The following is a 25,632-nucleotide window of genomic DNA, read 5'->3' as shown; positions in this document are numbered from 1 at the left end:
AGGTTCTTAAAGGTAAACAGAAAATATTACATTTATTTAATAAGAAATACGTTTACATTTATTTAATAGGAATATTTGACGTTTATTTTCAGCAGTATTTTCCAAAATATTTTTGATTTTAGGATATTTACTTAATAGGAAATTGCAGTTTTATTCGAAATTATGATTGAAAATTATTTGTATTAAATTCTGGAAACATTCGTACATATAAAAATTTTGGTCTTTTAATGTCATCAAATTCCTTGACCAAACATACACTTTCAAATACATCATTTGAGCTTCCTTATAATTAATAATTAAATTCTTCATTCGATATCTGCTTATTATTCTATTCTTCTTTATTATTTCGGCCAAAAGAATTAAATCGCCAAATAACTTATATATATTTCGAAGAGGACAATGAAATGTCGCCAAAACGTAATCTTAAGATGAGGTAACATGAAAATTAGAGACTATAGTTCGAAATGGTCGATCTTTAAAGGACATATCTAGTGAGTTAAACCTTCGAAAATCGACAGTGGTTTTTGTGATTAAGAAGTGGAAGGAGAGCAATGATTGTCGGAATGTGCTTTGACCCGGCAGACCCACGAAACTGAGACAGACAAGTGCTGTCCAAAGAAATTCGTAAAAACCATTCCAAACCGATGACCCACATACTCCAGGAATTCCAGTAAGCATTCGGACCTGTTGTTTCGATATACCATCCGCAAGGAAGCTCATTCGCTTGGTTTCCATGGTTGTGCGCTCCTTCCCCCATAAGACTTACAAAATACAACCGTGTTTCTCGGTTGAGGTGGTGCTAGGCACGTCGAAATTAAACCGTAAATGAGTGGAAACAGATTCTCTAGAGTGATGAATCAAGGTTTAATCTCTATCAATCGGATGGCAGAATCTGGGTTTGGTGTATGCATGGAGACCACCTTTTGCCAGCATGCAAATTACGGGTTGGATCATTGCTATTTCCAGGATGACAACGAAATTTGTCATGTTGCGAGATCCACCATGGATTGGTACGAGGACAATAGAGTGAACCGACTGGACTGGCCTGTCATTAATCCAGATTTGAATCCTATAGAAATCCACTGGAATGAGTTGGATCGCCGAATTAGGGAGCATCCAAAATCGATGAAAGAACTTGCATGTCTTCTCCAAGCCGAGTGGAAAAAAATACCACTGTCCATCATCCAAACACTTGTGGAAAGCATGGTTAAGGCTATAATTAACAGCTTTAACCGAGCTTTACAGCTTTAATCGAGGGTTAAGGCTGTAATTGCTTCAGGTGGAAGCTCTATCATCTACTGAATATGAATAAATTGTGTTTCTCTATTTTATCATAGGTTAAGGCTGTAATTAACAGCTTTAACCGAGCCTTACAGCTTTAATCGAGGGTTAAGGCTGTAATTGCTTCAAGAGGATACTCTATCATCTACTGAATATGAATAAATTGTGTTTCTCTATTTTATTATAGATGTCCAATTACTTATTGGCAGATAGTATAGTATACGAAAATTGAATTTATGTTTTAGACACGTTTTTCCCGCCAAATTAAAACCACTGTAGATGTTATATATAATCCAGCGTCTACACTATAGATGTTAAATCACTATAGATTAAATTTCTTCGTTTTGTAGTTCTAGTGTTAATATAGTCGAAGAGTCGGACAGACGAATTTCCTCTGAAAAGATTTTGCACAAAAGTTGAATATAAATCTACAATGACAATGTATACCAAATTTCATCAGTCTAGCTCAAAGCTTTTTTGACTTAATTTTGTCATGCAGACGAACAGATAGACAATTTTTTTTCCTAATTAGAGGAGGTTTGAAACTTGAAGATTGGTCGTTGTTCACAAACAGACATTTTCTAAAAATGTGTTTTTGGAACTCGAGAAGGTCTAAAACATGGAGATTCCCTAAAATCTCGAGTTCGAATTTTTTGACGATTAATATACTTTCTTTATACTTCGTACACAAGAAAGTAATAAAAGTCATCTTCATTCCTGTAAAATGTAAGAAAAAAGGAGATATCTTGATATCTGCTGCCACTTTTTTTACTACATAAATTCAAAACGTTGCAGAATAATGATTAAGACTTCAAGCTTTCAAGGTGAGTCCGAGACGCATCAAACTGGACCACTTACTCATTAAGTTAACGTTAATAATTGTGCACCAGTGAATTCATCACAAAAAATTTCCTCCAGTGAAACCAGAAACCGGTTTCATTCCGCTGAAGGGAACTAAGCTTATCACAGAAGGTTGTTTGTCAGTTTTTGTTATGACTGCATTCATGGAAAATTGATTTTGTTTACGTTTCAACGAGAAACACTAACAATCTTTATTTTGCAGTGTTTTTATATGCAGATTTGATAAAAAGAAAAAAAAGAGAGAAAGGAGTAGTGTAGACTCTAACAGTGCAGGAATAAATTAAAGATGGAGTTTAAAAATTATTCTAAGATCATAATGTTTGTATTTATCAAATGACTACTATCATGATTACAAGATGAAACGATTTTGAATAAAGTTTTTAGGAATTAAAGAACAATGACAACAATGATATTTTCGAATAAATTTTTCTTGTGAAAATTCTGCGTAAATTATTTTATTTTTCTTCAAAATATCTCTACTATTACTACTAATAAAGATGAATGTATGTGTGTGTGTGTGTGTACGCGCACGTGTGTGTGCATGCGCGTGTGTGTGTATTGTTCTACTAACCAGCCTGTTTATACACTTGTACATATACACTTTGGAAGTTGGGAATACGCACTTCAGATTCCGTTTTTTCAAATCTTAAGTAGAATTTTGATTAAATAAAAATCAAATGGGTTTTTGAGGGTTTTTTTTCGATAATATTCAAAAATATTCGAACAAAAAAAATTTTTGCATAAAAATTAGAAAAAAAAAATTCTTTTTTTTTTCAACTATCAACATTTTGTCTTAGAAGTTTTCTAATGTTTAATTTTTAAAGAAATAGTTTAAGTATATTTTTAGCAATAGCTAAAGTGACACTCAAATCATTTTTATTGTTGGTATTAATTTTCAACCTAGGTGTTTTTTTCATTGTTCAGTCAAGACATGAAGATACTGTTCATTCTCTGATTCGAAAATCCTCTGTACTTTTGCGCATGCGCCAGAATGCATTTATTTTTTCAAAATGGGGTGAGAGGAAAAATGAAAGGAGGAAATGTTTGCATTTGACAATAAGGTGAATTATACGCGAATTTCATAAAATCGCGACCTGAAATTTTCTCATTTATTCCATTTCACCAAATAAAAAAAATCGACTTGCTGTTAAAATATTGCTCAAAAGATTTGTTGAATGAGTAATGAAAATTATGGAATAATCCCCATGAAGGAAGGCAAAATATCACTAACTAAGGATGAATTTAAATGTTTTCACTAGGCTTTAAGACATTCATTGTGATTTTTTTTAGTAAACGTTATATGTTTCTAATATGTAAAACAGCATCCATCGTTATATGATGTATAACAACATCCATCTCTAGATGATGTAAAACAGCATCCATTTGACATAAAGTCAAATGGATGCTGTTTTACCATAAACTTTATAAAATTGGGTCCCATCCATTTGCTTAATGGTAATAATAATAATCCATTAGTTTTAATTTTACGAAATAATTAAATAAACGATATTTAAAATTTGAACCAAATTCAAGATTTTATTATTAGATATCAAATCAAATTTAAATGTCAGAAGAAGCAAGATCATAAGAAATGCTTTCTCGTTTTATGACTTTACAGAAACAGATTTGAAAATTTCAAAGATTTCGACCGTTCAGAATATAAAACGGAAGGTGTGATCTCTTCGAAACTTTCTTGTAAACTCTCTAAAAAATGACAACTTCTCTCTCCCCGCCATAAAAAATGCGGGTCTTAAAAAAAATTATGAATATCAAGTGTGCTTAAATTTATCATTTTCAGAGTTTCGAACTTGAGAGTTTTGGGCTTTCAAGTGTAATGAAGAATTTGAATATGCTTTTTCACTGAAAATCTGATACAAAACTGCAATTTTATTATTAAGATTATATATTAAATTTAATTTACCTATGTAGTTGCGTTTCTCAGTTATGCATTAGAATTTACACACTTACAAAGGATCAATCTATTGATGCATGCGAATTTGCAGTTTAGATAGAAAAACTGTGTACCAAATTTTCTTTTGCAATGAACGTGATCTCTTTTAGCCAAACAACCTGACAAATAGGCTTATTCTGACTGAATTTTGTTCAAATTTTCATAGTTTATCTACAAATTTGGAGTAGAAAGAAATATTAAATTTTATTTGCTTATTACAAATCATTTTTGAGCTATTGTATTCACAGAATAATAGACACAATTCCAAAAATGTGATACACAGCCCAATTGTATCCCATTTCACAAACACAATTCCAAAAATGATGCTTGAAATGAAAAGATTCATTAAAATACCTAGAAAGAGGTCCGCATATTTGCTTCTAAATATCGAATTTCTAGACTTTAAACTACTTCTTTCTCTTTGTATGTTCGTATAAGAGATAATAAAAACTAAATTATCTTCTGGAAAAAACGACATTGTCAAAAAAACGTTTGACACAAAGTCGATCCAATTTCTTTGACAAAGCGGCGTGTTTGCTCTTGCAGTTAGGTGACACTTAGCAGCTTATGTGATACTCAACTCCACTCTTTCCGGCCATTGTATCAAAAGATTCATTTCAAAATATTCTAATCTCAAAACAAAATAAACAGAATGAGCCAATCCCATTCACATGATCGGTAGCGAACAAGGGAAAATAAACACCATTTCAACCGAAGAATCTCTGTTGACAAAGCTCTCTTAGGAGATTTCAAGTACTTTTGTCAACAGTTAACGATTCAAAGTCAGCATTTGACGCTATCGCGAGTTCTCGATTAAGTGTGGAACTCTAGAACGGATCCACAGTTTCAACTTCGGGTCAATGCCGGATAGAGAACAAAGACATATCGAGGAACTGCAAAAACCACTGATAATTTGGGGATAGGGGAAGGGAAAGAGACAGTACAATCGAACAAAGATGAACACTCCTTGTCGCGTCTTTTGCAGGCATGACTATTTATGGTCGTTTCTTATTCTTCTGTCGTCACATACATGTACTTTCTTATACTGGGATAGATATAGAAACAACAGGTTGTTGCTAACAGGTGTTGTAATTTCGGTGTTGATGCCTACTGTTATGGAAACATATTTGCTTGTCGTGTAGCTAAAGATGATAAAATATGGGGAGAGATATTTGAAATATATCGGAAGAATATGTATAATAATAAAAGAATATCCTAGGATACGTCAAGGTCAAATTAACAGAATATCTATCAAGAGACAATTATCTTTTTTAAATGTTCATGGTGTATGGCATATTGCTGTGGAAACACATCTATAGAGGTATAACGACCAGGGAGGCATAGATACCCCAGACATCCATTTTAGATAGATACGCATGAAAATAAAATTTATTTTAAATATAAAACAATTTGTTAGACATGGATATAAAACTTAAATGTGGATATATCACTTTTAAAAGAATATATATGTTGAAAGGGGGGGGGGATAACACCATGTCCCATGCCACACTTGCAAAGCTACTATTGCAACACTATGCCACACTTGTAATGCTACTAATGTAACACTATGCCATACTTGCAAATCTACTAATGGGTATTACGGGACAAAAAATCGCATTATACCTCGGACACTGTTGATGCTTCCCGAACAAATGTTGATAAATTATGCAAAATAATCACATTATATTTCGAAGCCACTTAACACCGCTACGACACTACAGATTTATTTTGAATATCATCATAAAAGATATAAATGAAAGATTTTGTTATGGCAACTGATAAAGAGAAATGTGTTTGTGTTTGATAGAGCAAATTGTTTGAAGGCTACCAAATCGACCACAGATGTAAAGCATGCCTCAAAATTAACGCAAGATTTGAATTTGCCACCATTAATGCAGAAAAGTGTAGGCAACCCTATTAAAAAACCGTTTGACGGATGCTACTTTAGGGTTAGTAAAAATAGAGCATTATACGATGGAATAAAGCGTTAACGAAAGGTTTGAATTAAATAAAAAACACACTTTTTTCCCATTAAATTGTTATATTTTTATATAATCGTAAAGTACGCAGTATGGGGTTATGATGGAATAATAGCCTGCACGTCTTTGTTGGCAAATACGCACTCTTTTATAGAAATTTTCCATGATAATTTTGCTTAAATGTGGCTGAATTTCGTTGATGCAGCGTTGAATTTTCTCCTTCAAAGCACGCGTGCTTGTGTTATTATTGGCATAGATCTTTGACCTTAAATAACACCATAGAAAAAAAAACACGATCTGGGGGAGAGGCAATTCTTACATTTTCTAACAACGGCCGTCAGACTTTCATTATTTTTTAAATACTGTTCAACAATGAATACACGTTTTCTATCTTGTAACGCTCCCTTTTTACAAACCCTAAACTATTAGTTGTCAATTTTATTTTTTGATAGGGTAGAAAAGAAATTTTAGTTAAAAATTGCTGCAATAAAATTATTTTTTCAATGTCCTCCAACATTTTACTATCTCAGTTTCGAGAACTCCATTTGAAGCAAAAGCAGATTATTTGGGAATGTAAAAGAATTTTTGTCGATTTTTTTTAACTCAGTAAAAGAAGTGCTTTAATTAAAAATGATTTTTGAAAAAAAAATTGAAAGATTTATTTATAGAAGAGGGAAAAAGTATTTTTGAATAACTTGCTCACACCAGGTGGAGAAATAAGAAATTTAAATTGTTATCTAACTGCTTTTTTTACAATAACACTTGTACTTCCACGTACTTCACGCAAATTTGGGTCAAGCCCTTGGAAAAAATACAAGCATAAAAGTAAAATAATTAATTCTTGTTTTGGACTTGATTTTTAAAAAAAGGTACTTGAACTGCAAAATTCATCATCCATTTTGAGCAAATGTTTAAACAAAGTAAATCAAAACATAAAGTTTTCTTCTTTTTTTTTATGTTTACATTTTTATTTTGTTACAAAAGCAAGTTTGTTGTTTCAAAGAAAACATGTATCATGTCTTCTTTTCTTTTTTTTCCCCCGTTACTTATCTGAAACTTTTAAAGGGAATTTTATAAAAAGTTTTAACTTTTTGTTTCCATGTTTGCTTTGATATGTATTAAAACATATCACAAAAACAATTGAATATTAAATAAAGTATTATTGTTAAAGTAAAAAAGTAAAATTTTAAGTGTGTTTTCCTTCCTATTATAATAGGAAGAAATTAATTTACTTGATTTAATGTAGATGTGTTTTTTTCATGGAAACAAAAATCGGTTTAATCGTTGCTAGATAACTAGGTAGTAAGAATTAATATTAATGGCCTTTAAGCAAGTCAAAATCGTGCTAATCATCCAAAAATCATATAAAAGTCTGTAGTCCTGGGTATATAAGAGAAAAGATAACAAAAGGCTTTTAAAGTTGCAATTAAAAATTGCCACGATTATATTTGGCGCGCAATCGATCCAAAATACTTCAAGTTAGGTACCCGTATATTAATCTTAAATCTAGCCGTAATCGTTATGATTTGCCTATGGAAATTGATACTCATATTTTTTAAAACAGTTATCTTATCAAAATGTTTTGTATTATTTTAAGACTAAAAAAATTACCTTTCCAATTATATTAATTTCATTTTCATTTAATTTTAATAAAACTTTTAATTAAATTTGATACACTGTCACAGACAATGCTTTTATGGGATCCAATTTCTCCTTCAAAACATTCAAGCGTGCACTTTTTCCGATCATTCAATACGTAGTAGAAGTTTCACTTCTGTTTTTATTTAATATTATGTTTTGTTATTTGCAATAAACCGTTTTAATCGAATTCATGCATTTTGGTCGGATCAAATTACAATGTGAAATGTTTTTTTATAGCAATATAACCATATTAATAATTTAACAGCCTAATATGTCAATAATATAGGCGAACAAACTGGTCGCCAAAGACGGCCATTTACGGAACATTTAAAAAAGAAATGTTTTATAAATGAGATTTCTGACTTCGTGTGGTGATAAAATAAACACGTATAGTTGCGTTGAAATTGAAAATAACTGCTGGTACATAGAAATTCTTTTCAATTCTTGGTAACATTTAGCTTCAAAAACGTAAAATGATATCAATAATATTTTGTTTCATTTTCCATTGTTTTCTTCCGTAGATCTGTTCCTCCCCCCTCCCTCGGAAACAAGTTTCACTGAAAGTAAATATCTCATTACCTAATGAAAATCGCGCCACTGGTTACACTTGCTTAGGGCTGTTTAGCTGAGGGAAGGACACGATTAATAAATTCTATCAGCCTGTTCTTAAATAACAAATTAGTAAAATATAAAAATTCTATAAAACCTCTATTAACAATAAGCATGAATGTGTGTGTGTGTGTCTATCTGTAAATGTGTTGTCACTGTACAAGCCAGACCGCTTGATTTTCAGCTAAAATTTTGTCATCTATACACTTTGGAGAAAGAGAATGAATTTTTCCCGGAATGAATTTTTCTGAAATTTTAATTAATTAAAATTAAGCTGAATTTTGGAGTTTTTCTGTAATAACTTCGGAAAATATTATTGCACAAAATTGAATTTATAGCGATTTAAAATTTAGGAAATTGAAATTGTCTTTTTAAAGATACTCTTTACTCTTCTTTTGATAATTAATCGGTCGTGCAAAATTTTTCCCGAATTTTGATAATTTTTTAAAAATATTTTTTTACCTAAATTTCAACAATTAAATACATTGTTGTACTGAATTTTAAACTATTTTTATGGTTTCATGAAATATTTAGTAGCGTGATTTTCTTTCATAGTTCAAAGCTAAAGAAGAAAAAAATCAGTTTAATATCTGTGTAGTTTCCAAATTCAGTTTAGCATCAGCATTCAGTTTAATAGTTTAAAAATCGTATACAAAGTGAATCTGCAACATCGAAAAAACTTTGAAGAGAGATAAAAAGGACAGTCGCTGCTTTAATAGCGCTTTGATGTCATGGGATTAGTCCCCATTAAATGCGTCCAAGCACACAATGCATAGAAAGTATGTAAGACTGTTAAAACAGCATGTAATTGATGTTTATTATTTTGGCAGAATCTTGAACATGGGATCACGTCTAAGCAATTTAACCCTTTCTAGGGCCGTGGGAAGTATGCTTCCCACCAAATTTATCAATCTTTGTATGAAATTATGCAGGTTGGCGTAAGTTCTGGCAAATTTTTTTAGTAAGTCAGAAACTTAGATGCTTCAGTTCTTTATCTCAGACAACATGATGTGTCTTGATTTGTTACTTAGTTATATTTTGACCAAATTAATTAATGAATCAAATTAAATTTATCTAATAAGCTAAATGAATCCTTTTTCTTATTCTAATTTCAAGCCTAAAATATTTTAACATAATATGACTAGAAAAGAATGACCCTTTAAAGAGTTAAAAGAAAATTAATATAACCATATTCCTTGCGAACCAGCTGGTAGCCAAAGGTGGCTTGTGTATTAATAATATAATTTTAATAATATGAGTTATGATAAATAATAAAATATGACTATCGAATTAACGTATTCCTTTCTGTATCATTATGTTTGCCTTATTATTGTATTTATAAATATTGAATGTAGCAATTGCTTCAATTATACTGTACACAAACATGGATGCCATGTAATAAGTCATAGTAATAATAATAGTCATAGTAATTTATCATAACTCATAATATAATTTTAATAATATGAGTTATGATAAATAATAAAATATGACTATCGAATTAACGTATTCCTTTCTGTATCATTATGTTTGCCTTATTATTGTATTTATAAATATTGAATGTAGCAATTGCTTCAATTATACTGTACACAAACATGGATGCCATGTAATAAGTCATAGTAATTAATAACATAGTTACTTTGATACAGTTATTAAAATAAAAAAAAACTTAAAATAAATTATTTACAGTTTATTTAAATTAAAAATATGTTGAAACGGGAAATTAATTTATTCTGAAGAGGGCTGTCCTAATATGCTTTCTATAGGGTATTAAAACGCCTAAATTCGCTACTGTACTGTTACAATACTGTCAAAATAACCTCAAAGTTTTTTATTATAAATTAAACATTTTCCAGGCAGTTTTCCTACTTTTTATGACAAAAGTTTTCATTAAAAATTTAAATAAAACATAATAATAATAAACATTTTATTGAAGGCTGATTAAATAGTAATATGTAGTAATCGGTAACAACTTAACGACTTTATGGGATATCTATTATAATGTCTTCCGCTAGTGGGTCACAACAGTTATTGTTGATAAATATATAAATAAAAAATAACAAATTCCGTTCCTTTTACTGAATTTAAACTCGAAGGTTGTTGTAAGGGATACTGCATTTGTTGCAACCCATGCGCGTTAGGTTGTCATATTTTTTTCAGTTTAATAAATTGATTTCCTTTCCAGTATGGCAACGCCTTTAGATCTAACTCTACATGTACATTTTTTGTGGAAAAACTCATTTCAAGGCTTTTTTCTCCCTCAAATAAACAACTCGATGTCTCTTTTGTAGCCTATATCCGGCGGGGTTATTATTAGGCACGCGAAACGCGCGCGAACCGCCTGTGACGTAAGACGCGGGCAGTGTGGGGGGAACTGGATTGATATCTTGACAATCAGTCCCTCCGTTACCCTTGGCCTCCTTTGGTGGAAATATTTCGAGCGGAAGTTGGGATAGGAAATTGATTGGCGAGCAACGGATTGATTGGTACCCGACACACACAAACTGAGATTGAAAGTATGCGACATGAAAAAAGAAGATACTGCCTGGCTGTATAGGCCAGAATCCCTGACCGGTTTGATGCAGGCGAGGCGAGAAATTAATGGAACACATTCGTTTCTGGAAATAATAATAATAATAATAAAAACTAAGGTTTCTGTAAAACTTAATAGTTTGCTCTTTTGATAGTTGACGGAAGTTAATATATATATCTTGCGTAGTAAATTATTTACAGTTTTGGGTTTGTAGTGCAAGGAGAATAGATGGAACAACCTTGAGGTTAATGGAAGATTTTCTGTTCTTTTGAAGAACTAGACCGACAAGAATGGTAAAACTGTCAAATAATTTATCATATTAAACCATGAAACCGCGGTAGGTGGCCATTGCGTCATATCATACCATACTATCACAATTTAATGGTTTTTGAAAAATTTTTCTTTTTCATGCATTTGTTAAGTGCTTCCATTTTTTCGAATTTTATTCTAGTTTCTGTAATTTCCAAATATACAATCCGAAACCTTGAGTAAAAGAAAAAAAAAAAAAAAAGAATTGTTTAAGAAAAAAATCGTAAAAAAAAAAAAACTACAAACAATAAAATAGTTGATAATAAATACAATTCAAAACAGTGAAGAATCAAATTCCCACAGAACATTTATTATTTCTTTTGCAATTTTTCCTTTAGGCTGATTTATCTATAAAAATCGTACTAAGAAAACTATACTCTAAATATAATAGAAGAGGAGGAAAATTCTTCGGAATCTAACTTTTTGAAAAATTAAATGAAGTAGGTCTTATTTTTTTCCAATATGAATTAATTACTAGTGGACAAGCCAACATAACCTAGTTACTAGTGGACATGAATTAATTTCTAAGTTCAAAATGGACAGATTATTGAACTGACCAAGGATATTTAATTTTATTTCGCGATAATTTTAAATTTAAGATGATGTTTTAGGAGAAACAGTTTCAAAAGTCAGAACAGTATTGTTTTGTTTGAGATTTGTGGTCACTTTGTATGCCCAGCAAAATCTGGTAATCTGATACTTACTTTATTTTTATTAACTACTTAATATGATTTATTTACAACTTAATATGCAAGTAAATAATTCTTTTTTAATGCGAAGAAAAGTCAGACGAATCCGGAACGAACAGTCAGAATTTGAACTGCGAATCCCAAACATCTGTCTATTTCTATCGCTAACAATAATAATAAAAACGTGTGTGTATTGATTCTTAACAGGTCATACCATTCGAATTATAACTATGAAATGTGGCACAGAATCAGTGGGGAGAATTTACAAATCATGGATAACTTTTTGAAATAAAATAAAAATTAATTAAACTAAAAATTAAATGTTTGGCGTTTTCTCGTAAAAACTCTCAAAAAGTTTGTGCACAAAATTGATTTTTACACCACTTTTAAATTGAAAAAGCATATCTTTTTACTAATACCTATTTAATTGCATATAATTTTTATTGAATATTATACAATAACACATTTTTAATTTTCTTTATCGCATAATTTAACTGATGCAACTTCCGAAATTTTATTGTGCAATTAAATTCACCGTTTTCACTGCTCCATTAAATATCGAATAGCGAATTTTTCTTGCACCGTTTAAAGTTCAAGAGGTATGGTTCCACTTACTATCAAGAATATTTACACAAAAAATCAGGAAGTGAAATTACATTACAACAAAAGACAATGTGCAATTTCTAATATATTATTCACACACTTAATATTTTAATGACATTATGTTGTCAAGATACTGTATACCGTTCATGTACGCAATCAGCGGAACATGTGCAAACCTATGAAAAAAAAAACACAGTTTTGATGTCTATCATAGTCTGATACTTATAAATACTTTGGTGGAAGAATCATGAAAATCAGATTATGCATCAGAGAATAAAATGAAACACAACCAGTATTTCCGATGAACCATCTGGTCACCCATGACGAATAATAATAATAATAATAATAAAAAAAACAATGCTTTGAAATTATATTATTAACATTATTTACCAGATAAACTTCTTAAAGTGTTCGACTTTAGGAAAAAAATGATGTAATGATATTTAATGAGTGCAATATCTATATCTCACAGGTAAATTGTTATAAATTCAATTTTGCTTATTTTGATATTTTTATCAGATTTATTTTATTTCGACTCTTTTTTTCATATCGATGCAGCGTCCTATAGGATATGGCGTAGATTCTGACTTGTAGCGACGTTATTAGTACAAAAGTCTTCTTCTTATTTCGTTTGGTTCCTCTGTAAACAAACGAAACTGTTATTTATTGATAGTTTTCCTCTGATTTAATCTAAAAAACGATTATATATCTAAAGCATGAAATTAAATTTAAATACAAAAATAAAGTTTTCATAACTTATTATAAAAAATATTGAATTCAAATTAAAAATGAAATGAATAAAATTATTTTGAAAGAGAGAGTCACTGAAGCTGCTTATAAGTATTTTAGTGGGTGCAGTTACATCTTCGTAAAGCCATTGATTTTTTGGGGAGATTTATTTTCCTTCTTCTATTTTGTACAAATAATTAAAATCGTGAAAGAAATTCGACTTCATTATTTTAATAAATCTTTGATTATTAAATTTTATCAGATTCAACTCCATCCCAATTCAAAACAAAATGGAAGACAAAAAGTATTTCTTTACATCTGAATTACTATCTGGCAACATAAATTGTTGATCTTAGAAGCAGTCAAAATTGGGGTCTAAAAATTATTTTACAGCCCCTAACGTCTAAGATATTGGAGTTATTGAAAAACTGTAAATACAAAAGTTGTCAGGAGTATCGTTGCAACTATAGGAATCTATCTAAAATATTTGAAATATTTCTACTCAAAATTATTCCTGTTTGCCAGTTTTATACGCACGATGGTACCACTGAAGAATGACTAAATGAGTGAAATTTAGCACATGATTTTATACCAAAATTAGAGCGCTAAAATTTGAAAGAACTCTAATAAAAGGATGTTTATTTATCTGGAAGTCAATATTAACATTCGCAGACATATTAAGTTAAACGGATGAAATTTGATATTTGTAGAGATTTGAATTTTCTTTATTTTTAGCTCTTTTGACCATGGTGAGTTATTTTAGGTAATTCATAAGGAAGCTGGATATTCAAAATTTATTTGGATTTATACTGTTTCAGATGGATTTTCTGCTTTATTGCTTCTATTTTCCATAAATTTATTTGAAGTTTTTATGAAAAAGTACGAAGATCGTAAATTGTAACTACAATACAACTTTTTTCTTTAATCTTATTTGCTTTTAATTTTGAATTTTCGAAAACATTGTTCCCATTTTTTTTATTTGCGTCAGCACACGTGTGATGTATTGCGCAATGAAATGAAGGCTCGGTATTTTATGAGATAAAACGCTTTTGACACATTTACAAGAGCTTTTTGATAGAAAGACCTTCATCTTTAGAGAGCGCTTTATATAACGCTATTAAGACTATTAGCATTCTTTGATTCCATGTGAATTATATGACCCATCTGATGTTGAAATTATTTAGTAATAATGATTATATGACCGAATTATGTTGAAATTACTTAGAAATATAATTTGAGAGATCATATTTTTAGACTTATCGAAGGTCAATGGTATTTTTTATCTACTTATTTTTTATTAACCATTAAAAAAATCTACAAAACAAAAATGAAAAAATGTATAATAATAATAAGGCATTATTTATTGAAGGTCAATCGCTGTTCGTCGATGCAATTTTTTATTATTATTTTTTATTAACCATTTAAAAAAATCTACAATAATAATAATAATAATCTACAATAATAAAAAGCGCCTTACAAAAAGTATTCTGAAGAGAATCTACAATAATAATAATAATATGGCACCACTTACCAAAGATGAAATGCTATTCATTAATATATTTTTTTATTTTATTATTTTTCATTAATCATTCGAAAAATATCCATGAAACGCAAAATGAAAGAATTCATATCAGTAATAACTGATGTTGAAATTATTTAGAAATACTATTTGAAAATGAATAGTTTTAGATTTATCTAAGGTCAATCTCTATTTGTTGATATCATTTTTTTATTTAGTTATTTTTTATTAACCATTGATAAACAACCTCTGCAAAACACAAAATGAAAGAATCTACAATAATATTAAGGCATTATTTAGCGAAGGTTAATCGCTTTTCGACAAACATTTTTTCTTATTATTTTTGTTTAATCGTCAAAAAAATCTTCCAATCTTTTGCGAAACACGAAATGAAACAATCAATAATAATAATAATAATAATAATAATAATATGGCACCACTTAGCAAAGGTCAAATGTTATTTATTAATAATACTTTTAATTTTATTATTTTTCATCAATCATTAAAAAAAAAAAAAAAAAAAAAAAAACTTCCACGAAACGAAAAATGAAAGAATTCACATCCTATAATAATATTAAGGCATTATTTTCGAAGGTCAATCCCTTTTCGTCAAACATTTTTTCTTATTATTTTTGATTAACCATTAAAAAAAGAACTTCCACGAAATGCAAAATGAAACAATCTACAATATTATGGTTATTAATTATTAATGATAATAATACCTTATTATTATTATTAATAATAATATTGCACCACTTATCAAAGATCAAACGGTATTCATTAATGTATTTTTTATTTTCTTATTTTTCCTTAATCATTCAAAGGAAAAAAAACCCCGCTGAATGCAAAATTAAAAAAAAATCACACATTAGTAATAATAATAATGCTAATTTATCGAAGGTCATTTGTTATTCATCTATGTATTATTTATCTTGTTATCTTTATTAACCAATAAAAAACATTCATGGAACTCAGAATGAAAAAAAATCTGGAATAATAATAATGATAAGGTTTATTTTTTAATGTTTGGAAACAATTAACACATCTTTCAGTTTTTTTTATTATTTATTTCTAATATAAACAAATTATTGTGATATAGTTATTTTAAAGGTTTTCTTTAGTATATTATAATTCCATTGCGAAGCAATAATAAGGGAGTTTATGAATGTGTCTTGAAGTTTTCAAAATAATTTGCTAAGTGTTGGTAGAAATGAAAGTAAAAAATTGTGAAAATAATTATTTTCGTTTTTCTCATACGGTAAAAGATAGTTTGGAAAAATTCTCTTTTCTTCATTAATATTTGAATTGGACTTATTATTGGAATTAATATTTGGTTTGAACTTATTATCAAGGATACAGCGCATTATTGCTAAATATTTAATAATGAGGCTTAATCTTTTCTAATAATAAAAGATAATGTGAGTATGTTTTAACTTCCGTTATAACTTCCAAAAATATTATAAACAATAATTTTCATTTTTTCAAAATTAAAAAAAAAAATCCTTTTATCGATAAGAATGTAATTGGCATGCAGTTTTTTTTCCTGGGTTTTGATAATTTTCGAATACATTTCTTGCATAATTTTCATCAATGAGTTTCATTGCTATAACGAAATTCATTTCTATTTTCTATGAAATATTAAGCCGTATGATTTTCTAGTATTTTTGAAAGATAAGGAAGAAAGACGTTTTTTAATATCTGTTCAGTGTCCACGGAATAAGAGAGTGAATTTACGATTACTTCGAAAGACTATTTGCAATTAGAAGATGGAATATCCGCAGAGTGAATACTACAAAGATGACTTAACTTAATTAGGAAGAGTTTATATACTATAAAAGAATATATGTAAGGATATTAAAATAACACAATTTTATGTCTAACACAATTTAATGCTTAAAATACTTTGCTGTGTAATTCATGAATAAATTATACCTAAAAGGTTTTACAAAAATTAAATGTTATTTATATTTTCATTGAACCATCTGGTCTGAACGTCAGTAATATGTAATAAATTTAACTTTGTAAGTTTTCTATTGAATATTAAATAAAATTGGAAATAAATTAAATTTTTGAAAAAAAAATTCTTGGTTTTGTTAAATCAATTTTCTAAATTTCTCTCTCTTTCTCTCTCTCTCACACGCACGCACGCACGCACGCGCACACGCACACACACACACACACACACACACACACACACACACACACACACACACACACACACACACACACACACACACACACACACACACAAAATAACCTTTGTGGTGTTTTTTTTTAAACTTTCACTTTTAAGAAAAGTGTTATCTCGCATAAAATTGTGAACCTCTGGCAAGGCTATGAGTGTCACGAGTACTCAGAATTTTATTTTCAGAGTCTTACACATAAGTTGTACGTTTCATACTAGAGTAAAGAAAAATAATGCTTGATTGCATGATATTGGCAAACAATAGTTAAGAAATATCGATCTTTGACGTAAATCTTGTGTTTTTAATGAATTGCACAAAAACATTTAAGCGGCTAATGCACAAATATCCAAAAATTGAACATGTAATTTTGGATGTCTTTTTTTTTCCATCAGATCAAAATCTAATTTTTACATAGTCTGTTGTTGTTGTTACTTATGGCACTGTACAAGCCCACTGACAGATCAGTCAGCGATTTAAGCCGAGTGAGCGTCTCTAGTTTTTTCAGTAGCGCCAACTAGGGCCAAGAGTATGACTTAGCTACTTCATGCGACACATTTGCTTGCACAACCGCTTTTTACAGGGGGGGGGGGCACATTCACACACCTCACAAATAGAACAAAGAACAACAGCCATGCCCGAACAGGGACTCGAACTCGGGACGCCCGAACCACGACGAAGACGAGCTATCCTTATGGCAGGAAGCAGGCATGTCTTAGCAAGATGACATACTACTTTTCATTTATTTAAATCATTGCATTTTTGAGTTCTCGTATTTACATGCATGCAAAATACAGACCTTACAGACGGTCAGCCCTTTAACAGAAAAAGTCAAATGACAGTCAACACTCTGATAGCTTAACATTTGACAATCAACCCTCTAAACAGTTCAAAATTTAACAGTCCACCCTTACCAGAAAAATAAATTTAATGTCAATCTCTAACAGAAAAACAAACGTGACTATGAACCCTCTGACAGAGAAAGAAATTTGACAGTCAGCCCTTTGACCGGAAAAGTCATTTCACAGTCAACAAACATCCTGACAGAAAAATAAATTTTGCAATTAACTCTTTGAAAGAAAAAGGAATTTAAAAATCAACCCTCTGATAGAAAAAAAAAATGACAATCAACCCTCTGGCAGAAAAAGAAATTTGACAATCAACTCTCTGACAAAAAAGAAAATTGACAGTCAACACTCTGACAGTTCAAACTTTGATAAAAATCTAAACTTTAAGAATTAAAATTGTGATCCAAATTTTATTTATATAAGTCGTTTTGTTTGTGAATAATTACATTTACATGCGTACAAACGTACAGACCGACAAATATTCAACTCCTTTATAGATATTTTTCCAAATTTGATAACTATCAACATTTTAATAGTGAAACCAATTTTATCATCTTCATATTTATGTTTTGTAGTAACCATTTCACTTGTACTGGGACAGCCGGACAGAAAGAAATTCCTCTGCACGGACTTCGTTAAAAATTTGATAGAAATCCATAATTCTAATGCAATGACAATGCATCAAATTTAATCCATCTAACTCCGACCATTTTTGGAAAATTAAAATTGGTTGACGGGAGTTATAATATTGATCGATTTATGGTTCATGTTGATATTTTTTGTCAACTTTAAATAAAGTGATAAACACAGTTGATGTTGTAAAAGTATTGTTACAAACCTGTAATTTTGCTTCCCAGCATGAATAGTGCCATCGTAAGAAAGACCGTTTCAACGATCAGCCTTGAGACTGCTGATCGGGTGATGCTTCAGTGACCTTAACAAACTTGGTGACCATTTGGCGACGTGACGACGAATGTGGCGACAAAATGGATAACGCTCGAAACTTCGAGAATTTGGTCGATCCGTTCATTAGGAACCGAGATACGCCTAATTTATCTAGAAGCTTCTAACCCCGCCTCGCAGGAACTATAAAAGGCCGGAACTCTCAAGTATGGTGTCGTCGAGATTCGTCGTGAATAGTAGTCGGAGTCGCCGACAAGTAACGAGTCTTCAAGAGGATAGTGAAGAAACAGCGGAGTGCCAGCGTTGTGTGAACCGAGTGCTTAGCTGAGCTGTGAGCATCGAGTCCTGTTATCTACTGTATAGGCAGCGTCGTATATTGTGTGTAGTAGCTAGTTGTGAGAAGCAGTGAATCGACAGCTAAAGCGAGAAGAGACAGCGAGAAGTTCAGCCGCTTGGAGAGACCGTACAGCGAAGCTCCGTGGATCCCCTCTCCTGTTGGATTCTGTCTGGCCGCTTCGTGTGCTGTAGACGATTACTACTGTCTAGGCTACTGTCTGCTGTAGTGTGATACTGTGTGCTGTCCTGTGTTCGTCTCTGCTGTAAATATTTGTCGTCTGTGTCTTCGTGTGAATAAACTTCGTCATTGTTTTCTACTGAGGCCTGCTGACTGTGTTCTCCCACAATACACCCATAAAAAAACCGGTGTTGGAAAAATCCTTAACAGTATTTTCCTTCTGAAGAACGACTTAGCGGGAGAAACGTTTGAGATGTGTTGATTTGATGCTACATTAAACTTAATTCAAATCTCCTTGATGAATGGAATTAATTGAACTGTTTCGTAAGGATTATTACATAATATTTAATCTTTTCATAAAATTCCTTTTTTTAGTAATGGCTTAATGGGTTGGTGTATGACATGGCCTAGTTGACTAACATGAGCTGAAATCGAGAAGAAGAGTTGTAGTCTAATCTTCTAAAGTTCTAAATCACCAATTTTCATAAACCTCTAAGCCGATCTCGTTCTGCACCGGAATGCTCACTGAGATCGGTCTGGGAATTAGAGGTTTTCATGAATGCTCTTTCATGTGAAACATAAATGTGGATCAATTTCTCCAAGCACTTCTCGAGAAAAACGATGAAGTAATTTTAAACATGCATGTGCGTGTGTGATGGTGTATTAGAGGAAAGACTGTTAGAGCTGAAGCCATAAAATTTAACATATAAATACTTTGGAATATGTAATTTGCACCGTGGCGTGATTTATTTTTTAAAATTTTTTAATTAATTAAAAATTTATCGAAATTTTGAGGTTACCACAATTTAGTGAAATGTTATAGCAAAAAATTAGGATTGCATTTATTTAAAATACAAAAAAAAAAAAAAATCTTTTCAATGATACGATCGTTGTTATACAGCGTCGTTTTGTCTATTTTTCATTAGTTTTTAAAAAGATTTTACATGCAATTAAAAAACAATATATTTCACTGTCACAGCATTTTCAATATTAATACACATATCGCAACTTCATTCCATAATTGATGAAAGTATGAAAATGCTAAGATAAACATAAGATGATGATAAGTTTAAGTTATATAATAGATATAATATGATGAATTGGTTTATGTTTAAAGCATCATCTAAATCTGATTTAATTATGAAAATTTGAACATCATTATCTTATTGAAACATGTGATTTTTAAATCACTATATTGATCGTCTCAAAGAATATGCGCCAGAATATGCGAATACGCACCCTGTGTTTATCCAAATTTGATAAGCCTAAAATAGTGATATTCAAATATTCATAAGTCCGATCGATTTATGGATCGATCGGACTAAACAAGTTTGTTTAGTCCGATTTTTTGTTTTGTTTTGTTTAAAATTTGCATACTTAACGAAAATTGAGGTAAGGGACTGCATAAAATTTAGACATATAATTTTTTCAAAAGTATGACTTAGAAAAAATTTATGCGGGTTAAAAATTTAGTGACATAAAAAAAAAGAGATAATTTGAAAAAAATTATTGATGTAAACAAAAAATATAATTGTTTAAGTCACTAAATAATTTTGAAAGAAAAGTAAAGGTTTAATCTTATAATGAATCTGAGAAATTTTTATTAAATAATACTTTGAGATACCGATAAATTATATATATAAAAAATTATTTATCTCATAAAAGATTTCAGTAATGAACCAGACAATTTTCTGTACTCATATTTTTTAAAAAAAATTATGTTTAGTTTCAGTAAAGAAGTGTTTTTGTTCTAATTGAGGTTTAACCAATTCCATTTCAATTCGGGAACTTTTCCTAATGTTAAAACTTAAGAAAGAACGTGTATATTTATTATTTCTGCAACTAACATGATCAACAAAAATAATTTAGAATTCTGCGACTGAGAATGATGATAATAACGATTATGCAGATAATAATTTTATGAATAATTATAAAATGATTTTCTGCATTATTCTTTTATTTCCATTGAATTATATTGTCGTGATTCATTTTGGAAGCTTAGTTATTGTAAATGCAACTTAAATTTAAAAATCATAATTTTACCATTTAATAAATATTTACAGATTAATAGAAACAGTTTTTTTTTATTTCGGCATGAACTTATTATTAAACCAATCACATTATTTTCAAATCTATCACACGAGTATCATTTTCATTCAAAATGCTTTACAGCGGAGGTATGAAAGAAATCATTCTCAAAAACAGATTAAGGATTTATCTGTAGATTATCATAAACCAATACTTTATTCCTTTCAAAACGAAATAACCCAGACGATTTCAGAGAAAACTATTATCTGGAACCAAAATACCAGAAAATGTAACCAAAATAGAATAAACATGTCAACGCATGCTGGAATTCTTGAAGTTAAGAAATGTTAGACATTTCTCAATATCAGTTCCATGAAGCTTTAAACAAAAGTAGCATATAAATTGTTGCGTGAAATCAAAAATGAAACTCTGCGCAATTTAAAATTTATTTTCGAGAAATTTTGTATGAAATTTATTTAGTTGTAAAGTTGAATTTAAGAATTATTTATAGAAAAAAAAATAGCCAGTGGGTGTGGTCTCTCCAAAGCTGTCTCTCGTACTCATTCATAAAGATGCCATCTCCAACGCATTGTGGGCCTTGAGTAAAGCTATTAATACCATGTGTGCTCGAACTTTTATTTTCAGAGAAAATCAAATTTGCATTCTGTACTTCAGTTGAATAATGTTCAGTTCAGTTATATTAATGTTCCGTTTTAAAGAAAAACTAAGGTTATTTTCGGACGGACTTGTAATTTTGAACCACGGTCAGATGACGACTGCGATATCCGACCTGGCACCCTCTCTGCAGGCTTCCGCACCAAACCAGCGGGAGAACGTTTGGCTCTGAGGGATTCAATGCTCACTAGACCCTCTTACACAACAGTTCTTCCGTGGAATCGGGCTTGAATATGAAAAGCCATGATCTTACCACTGGCCACCGCGGCCCCAGCTGTATATCGAACAAAACCACAATTGCATTTTGTAAGCCCTTTTTTCGTTTCATTAAAATCGAAATCTGATACAGAATTAAAATTACGATACGAAATATAGATCTTTACCTCGAATCATAAGTTCTTTTATTATATCTGTAGCGCGAATATGTATTTTGAATGCCCTTTTGTCGAATGAGTTATGAGATATTATACATAATTCCATTGTTAAGTTACTCCGTTTATATGCATATGAAAGTATAGACTGACAAACGGTCAACTATATGACAGGTTTGGCCCAAAATTTGATAACAATATATGTTTAAAATGCAAAACCTGTGTCATAAATTTCATTTACTTAACTCTTTGTTTTTGAAGTTATCGTTTTTAATGTCTTCACTTGTAGTCGAATAGACAGACAGACATCATGTAAATGGATGTCGTTCAATATTTAATACAAATCTAAAAATTTGGTGCGAGTCCATATTACAAATTTCATCAGTCTAGCTCAAAAAGTTTTTCAATTATCAAGTTCATAGATAGATAGACGGAAGGATAGATAGATAGGCATAATTTCAAAAATGTGTTTTTCAGGGAATTCTGAAACTGAAGATTCGTCAAACTCATGAGTTTGAATTTGTTGAAGATTACAGTATTTTATATATATTTCGTATACGAAAAAATAAACATAAAGGAAATCTGAGAAATTTAGCCTATGTATGCTTTTGTGTGTGTATGTGTGTGCTTAGTCATTTGGGGCTTCATTTTTCATTCAGTTAAGTTTCTGACATTTCACATATAAGTATAATGTTAATCCTGCTTCGGATCATAGGAAAATAACGAGTCAAAAGTTCTTTAATGGTATCATGTTCTATTAATCTAATCGATTCGAGAAACCGAAGTAGATTTAATGAAGAAGCTTGACTTAATCCCAATGTATAAGTACAGATTATTTTCTTTCAGGAAAGAGGAAACTGGAGTTTGTACTTTGCTTACAGGGAAACCTTTAGAAATGAGTAAAAATACAGCGAGTAATTTCGATGCTAAAGCAAACATCAGTGAGTCATTCTAGGAAAATTGTGATAATATGGTGTTAATGTCAGTCCATTTGGCCGATTCATACACATGGAATTATATCTAAATAATTTACAACAGTTCACCCGTAGTTGAATTTGGCTAAGCGTTTGGCGAGTGTCAACATTGTAGATGTTGAATCTGTGTACCGAATTTTGTCTATCTAGCTCTCTTCATTTTGTAGTTATCGTGTTAACAAATATTCAAACAAATATTCAAATATCCAAAATCCGTTTAGACGTCCTCTAAACGGATTTTGCTCAAAATTTGATAGAAATCTAAAAATATGGTATAAAGACCGTATATAAAATTTCACCTGGCCAGGTCAAAGCATTTTTAAGTTATCTTTATCATAGACAGACATTTTCCAGAAACTTCTTTTACGAACTCCGGGATGTCTGAAACCTGGAAGTTCGACAAAAGTTGGAGTCGGAATTTTTAACGATTTCTATACTTTCACTATACAACGTAGACGAGAAAGTAAAAACAATGTCTCGACTCTTACATCAGTCAGGAAATAAAGATGCCGTAAAAGATATATTTTATTTCTATCATGATATTTAATCAAGTATGCACAAAATGATTAGGAAATATTTTAATCATTGATATAAAGAAAATAATTGTGGAATTTCTGAAAAGGCAATTGCATAAAACTTGTCTGGAATGTAGTGGAATTAAAAAGTATACATGTAATATACAAATACAAACGAAAACTTGTTACATTTTTGTATCACGTTTTAACGTAACGTGTTTTGCCAATAATTACTATACGTTCCTATTCTATTGGTTTGCTTGTATGCTTATCTTACATTGTTGGGCGCCATATTATCAGATCAATGCATGAGGTTGTTTCTATAAAATGTTCCGTTTTGAAGTCACCGGACGTTAATCTATATTAGTGCAATAAAACCAAAGTTATCGGGGATCCGTTATCTCTAGTGATAACAAGTCCAAATGTGTATCTGTCTGTATATACATTACTGTTCTAAAGGGCAGACGGCTTGACTTAGAAGTTACAGGCTTGACATCGATATCATTAGGATTTTGACAATGAAACATGTGATATTTTTTACTTTCTCGTGTACGAAAGCATTATAATCGGAAAAAAAATTCGAATTTTGTGGAATTTTCATGTTTTAGGTCTCCCCTAGTAAAAAAAAAAAAATAACAACAGATTTTTGGATTTATCTGGTCGTGTATTCTGTAATTCCGGAAGCCGCAGTGGCCTGGTGGTAAGATTTTGGCTTGTGAGTTGTAGAGTCTTGGGTTCGAGACCCGATTCCGCCGAAAACCTGTTGTGTAAGGGGGTTCTGGTGCACGTTAAATCCGTCATGGCCAAACGTCCTTCTGCTGGTGTGGTGTGGACAGAAGAGTGCCAGCTCAGATGTCGTTCTCATCATCTGACCGCCGTTCAAAATGACGAGGTCGGTCCTAAAATAGCCCTTGTTGCTTTAAAATCGGACGTTAATATAATTAAACCAGTAATTCCAAAACGCTTTGTTAGAAAAATGAAATTCATCTCATGGTTTTTACATCAAATCTAGAGAATTCTATCAAATTTGGATAGAATTCTGCAAGCAATTTTTGAAATTTTGTCTGTTTGGGAACACGATAATTCGGAAATATTTTGAAATGCATTAATGAAATTTGGAATATGATCTTTATACGAATTACATACATATATCATACGTATATACGAATATATACATTAGTTTTTGTGAGATATTTAATCTAATCTTTACATTTTTTGAATATCCCTTAATTAGATTGTCTCTAGAGCAAAGGCCTGAAAGCTGAAAATCAATTCAGAAGCTTTGAGCAGACGATCACCTTTAAAGCTCAGCTTTTAAAGATAATAAAGACTGATCTTTTATAACCATTAAAAGATAATGCCATTTCGTGGGAAATAGTGCTATTAAGTGGGAAAGGAAAAATATTAATATAATAGCATTTTATTTATATGAAAGATAAATCGATTTTCACTTCTCGAACACAAAGTTGAATTTTAATCTACGGTTTTATAACTAGAATTGCAAATGCGAATCAAATTTTGTTTCAAAATGTATTTACTGATTATTTTGTTTCAAATGTATTTACTACAAAATTAAATGTACTGATCATTTGTCTGTCTATATTCTGGTATATGTAAATACGTTAACCGAAAAACGGACTGCAGTCGCATAAAAGTGTAAACTCTGCATATAATAGAAAATCTTCATTCTCTGATATCTTTCACATTGCTTTAACTTTCCTATCTTTTCCTTTATACAAGACGCACAGTAGACATTTTTATTAGAGTTTTTAACAATTTAAAATTAGGGCGAGATTTCGACATTTTCCGCAATAGCGCCTGAAAATATGGATGCTCAAAAGTGATTTTTAATTATTTTAGAATAAAAATGGTCTTTTGCAAGCCAAAAATTCAATTGCCGTGCAAATTTTGCCTCATTTT

Source organism: Argiope bruennichi, chromosome 6, assembly GCF_947563725.1.
Source record: "Argiope bruennichi chromosome 6, qqArgBrue1.1, whole genome shotgun sequence".
In the NCBI taxonomy this organism is placed as follows: Eukaryota; Metazoa; Arthropoda; class Arachnida; order Araneae; family Araneidae; genus Argiope; species Argiope bruennichi.
Note: the sequence above shows the minus strand (reverse complement) of the source record.